This window comes from Silene latifolia, chromosome 11 (assembly GCF_048544455.1).
Source record: "Silene latifolia isolate original U9 population chromosome 11, ASM4854445v1, whole genome shotgun sequence".
Lineage (NCBI taxonomy): Eukaryota > Viridiplantae > Streptophyta > Magnoliopsida > Caryophyllales > Caryophyllaceae > Silene > Silene latifolia.
This window is the reverse complement of record NC_133536.1, coordinates 20,247,045-20,251,779: the sequence shown is the minus strand read 5'-3', so window position 1 is coordinate 20,251,779 and position 4,735 is coordinate 20,247,045.

The following is a 4,735-nucleotide window of genomic DNA, read 5'->3' as shown; positions in this document are numbered from 1 at the left end:
ATTCTATCTTAATGAGTTATTAGATAACGACAATCAAAATATCCAAACTGTTTTTCTATGTGTATAATAGTAATAATACTCTTTAAATTATTGATAATACACATAATTTATTGAACAAAATTGTAACCAATAAAATCACTCGAAAAATTCTTTTTTTAAGTAGCCAATGAAATCGCTTTAAAAGTTCCTCTTTTAAGTATATATATTGATATTGATTTGATGAATAATTTAATCATTAATACTCAATTTATTCCACTTGTTATTTTAGTAATTGACCATCGTCCTCTTTCCTTAATCTTTGTGCCAAAATCAAAAGACAACAAATGACCGGGACGGAGGGAGTATCTTATATGGACGAAGTATTTTTTTCAACTATCTTTAATCTCTTCCTTTTCTTTTTTTTTAGATTTGGAAGTCTTTTCTTTTCCTTTTTTTTTGTGGTATGAATCTACCTTATACAACTCTTCTCTTATTTTAATATTGTTTATAAGCTCTAGTTTTGAAAAACTAAAGATGTATTTACACTTAATTTTAGTAGGTTGTGACACCCTCATTTATTGCGGAAAAGTAAACACGTAATTCTACAGAAAAACTGACAGGATATGTTTGTAATAGGTTCATTTGGGTAAAAACCTGTAATTTTTAAAACCTGAACCTGTTATAAAGATATCCAAATTGGAAGGTGTCAAACATACAAGGTCTAACTAGAAGTTTCATAACCTAACCATCGCTAAAGTCGCGAATAGCAAATTATACAACCAAATGTAAAGAGGGAGACATATGTCCCTAAAATGTATGTGACATAAAAAGGGTTTAAGGGTCACAATGAAATAAAACCAGTCTAGGTCCCAAGGTTACTTTGCTCGCTAGCTCGTCCATGTACCCCATATATGCATCACCTACCTGTCATTCGCATTTTATACAAATACGAAAGCCACAGTCAGTGGGGAGTAACTCCGAGTTCTCCCAGCCACGAAATGTCATAATTAATATAACATGTAAACATAAGAATATGAATATGAATGACACATAGCCTTAGCATATAGATGCTAGACAATCGTGCTTATCACGTGAACAACAATATAACAACACATAGTCCTAGCATGTGAATACTAGACCGACTCATACTACACTATCATGTGAATCACATAACATCCCGGAATCCAAACTCTATCAACCATAGCCGGCTTGCATCTCACCTTCTATGATTCATAGAATCATCAAACAAGAAAGGGCAATATATCAAAGACAGGCATAAGTTCTTAGTACGGTCAATAGTCACTTTGTAACTCGAGTCTATACCACGAGGTAGGGAAGGTAATCGAACCGGTATCTTGGCTCAGCGGTTACTATTAAGAAAACATGGCCAAGAGACAACACAACCCTAGCCTAAAATCACAGAGACCTAGACATGCGGATACACACCACCGCACCCAAGACCCACAACTTTTTTTTTAAAACAAAGTGAAGTGAGTACCCTAAGGACACCACCGAAGGGTTGGCTAGTACTTAAGCTGACCCCATACTATCAAAATAAGTACCTGAGGTCATGCCCCAACTTGGATATAAATCCACTAGTCAGGAACACAAAGGCTATCAAGCAGTGAACATATACTCGTCAGAGACTATAAAGACCTATCTATGATGAAGGCCGAAATACTCACCTAGGACCTAGTCCCAGCTAGTCCCAGCTTGAATATTTTAGCCCACACCACACAAGACAAGTGAGACACCCACTTAACCATAAGAGGGCAAAGAGTCCAACTTACCAACATAATTGCTAACATTCTATCATGTGAAAGGCTATATAAATGTCTATTCAGCAGACAATCCAACAATATCCTCTATATCAATAATAATCCAAATTCCAGCTGACCGTTAATCTCATAATTCATGAGAACAAGCTAAAATGACAACAAGGCAAGAAGACTCAAGTATAAGGCAACCAATTCATCCAACAACCAACATGTGAAAAGATAATTACAAATATCAAGGCATAACATAAAACCTACAATAACAACCAATCTCACCTCAAAGACAAACCCTCGACCCTAGTCCCGCGACGGGTCATCGGTCAAATCGAGGCTGACTGGTTTAAACCTAGTTTGACCAAACTCATTCGGTCAATCCGCCCACTCGAGTCTTGGCCTACTTTGGCCCAAATTACAAATTTTATCGCTATATTATTCTCATGCTATTTCCAATTTCTATCATGTGAAAAATGAAAGTAAAACATTATCAATCACCTAAACACTTAACAAACAACAAGCACCACATTTACTACTAATGTGACATTAATTCGTCGAGTAACTCGGAATAGTTACCTTAAGCTAGCAAAGAGACAAGCAATAACTTGAGAAAGCTTCTAAAACCCAAAATTACTCTTCATCTTCAACCACATATGAGCCACCTAAAATAATCCATACATGTCAGCATACACCGTCTTAAATATACCACTTACTAGCTAGCATCCCAAATGATCCCTAGAGGTCAGTATACACCGTCTCAATCATCTCCACATATCAGTATACACCGTCTCAACTATACAACTGACTAATTAACATCCATAAGGATCCCTATATATAATTATACACCGTCTCAACTATAAAACATACTAACAAAACTTCTACCAGACCGTCTATTTTAGTACATACAACCGTCTTATAATAAATAAAGCTGAAAATATAAATGGGTTTGTAAAAATACATAACGAAAATGAATTTTACTTACAACGGGTTGACGAGAACGACGAAAGGAGCGCTATGGAACAAAAATAGTTGAAAACGGATAAGGAACGAAGCACCGACGTCGATCAACAGATCAAAATTCAAAGAAAGGTACGAAAAGGAAGGAAAAAGAAGGAAGAAGAAGGAAAGAAGACGTGCGTTGTTTATAAATGAGACAGCAGCCTGCTAGCCTGCTATTTATTATACGTACGTTTCTTCGTCGTTAAGAAACTTCGATCGTTATTAAAACCGTTTCGAGTTAAATTTAACCGATTTAAGTAAAAGTTTCAGTAATAAAACAGAATCAATAATAAATAAATTTAATGAGTGAAAATAAAATAAACTCAGCTAGTTAACGTAAATAATACAATATCAGCTTGAATCGGAATTATTAGCGATTTTTACAAAACTAACGGATATTAATAAAAATTGCTAATTTAGTGAAATAAGCTCAAAATAGCTAATTGGACGGTCTTGTTCCCAAAATCCCTCTCGGGTTCACTTAAAACAACTTTCATAAGGACTCGTAAAGAAACGGAAATTATTAAATAAATAAACTCGAACTAATTTCAATAAACTCGAACTAACTTTAAATAAACTTATTAATGATTATTAAAATTAACGTATCGAATTATGATGAAATTAATTAATTAGCTAAGCATATATATATAAATCGTTAAATGATGTAATTAAATTCAAAATAGCAATTAAAAGAATTTTATCCATCTTAATAAAATACGGGGTGTTACATAGGTGTTTCATGTTCGTAGCTACTAACGAAATCAAAGCGTCTCATTATAGACGGGGCCAAATATCCACCCATTTTAAGTAAAACCGGGTCAAATGTCACCACCTTAACGCCAAATGTCACCAGTACCATTTCCATGTGATAAATACTACCTGTTGTAGCTTAGGAAATGGCACTGATGACATTTGGCGTTAAGGTGGCGACATTTAACCCGTTTTGCTTAAAGTTGGTGGATATTTAGCCCGTCTATAACTATAGACGGATATGCGTCGTCTATAATCAAAATTTGTGTACCGAAATATGTAAATATATTTTTTGCTTGCCTAGAATTAATGGAGCTTGGTTGTAGTTGTCAGTGTTAACAAAGTCAAGTATTACACATTTATGATGACGAATGTCATGGGGTTTTGTTGATTGCAATGGGAGTTGATGCGAATGATCAACTATTTTCACTAACGTTTGCCATTGTTGAGAAGGAGAACTATGAAAATTGGAGATTTTGCCTAGAAGCAAAGCACATAGACTACCCCTATTCGTCTCTCATTTGATCACCAATCCGGCCACCACTACAAATTGGAATGAAAAAATTTGAAACGTTGATATAAGGCCTTTAGTGAACAAATTATCTATATGTAACTGAGTGGACATATAATAAACTTGCAAATTCCCGTGAGCAATTCGTTCGCGAACAAAATGATAATCACTAGCTATGTGTTTGATGTGATCATCTTGAACTATATTCACAAGAAGATAAGAAGCAAACACATTACCAAAAAAAAAGTTGGACGATCGAGATGGTGAATAATAACACCAAACTCGGCTAAGATGGAACGAATCCATATTGTATCTTGCACGGTGTAAGCAACAGCTCTATACTCGGCTTCAGTCGAGGACTTTGAAACAGTTGGTTGTTTTTCCGTACGTCAAGAAGTAAGATTGTCACCAAAAAAGATGGTAATTTGGGCAGGCCGTCCAATCAGCATGCGAATACGCAACAATGGGAAGACGATGAGAAGGTCGTACGCAAAGGCTATAAGTGGCGGTTCCCTATAGGTACCTATATATACGCTTCATAGCTAGCAAGAGAGAAGTACGAGGAGCATGCATAAACTGAGATACAATGTGTACAACAAATGTAATATGAGGTAGTGTGATAGTCAGTGTTACCCTGACTCTCCGACACGAGTGTCGTGTCTAACGCGTATCGAGTGTCGGATACGGCTATTTTGTGCGGATTTTTCAATTTTTTGGTCTAAAGTGA